The sequence below is a fragment of the Plasmopara halstedii genome (assembly GCF_900000015.1).
Source record: "Plasmopara halstedii genome assembly, contig: Scaffold_470, whole genome shotgun sequence".
Taxonomy (NCBI): domain Eukaryota; phylum Oomycota; class Peronosporomycetes; order Peronosporales; family Peronosporaceae; genus Plasmopara; species Plasmopara halstedii.
In genome coordinates this window covers 888,775-888,979 of record NW_020187390.1, presented here as the reverse complement: position 1 = coordinate 888,979, position 205 = coordinate 888,775, and positions in this window count along the sequence as shown.

The following is a 205-nucleotide window of genomic DNA, read 5'->3' as shown; positions in this document are numbered from 1 at the left end:
CTACGTTGGCATACTCGCCACCCCCATCAGTACGCAGCACGCTAACCTTGCAATTAAAACGCTTCTCGAAAAACACTAAGAAATGCTCAAACTGCTTCGCTGCTTGATCCTTAGTTTTAGCCAGAAATACTCGACAATAATTCGTCTTATGTTCGACGAAGAAGATCAAGTATCTATTGCCCAATCTGTCCCTTGGTGTGATAGG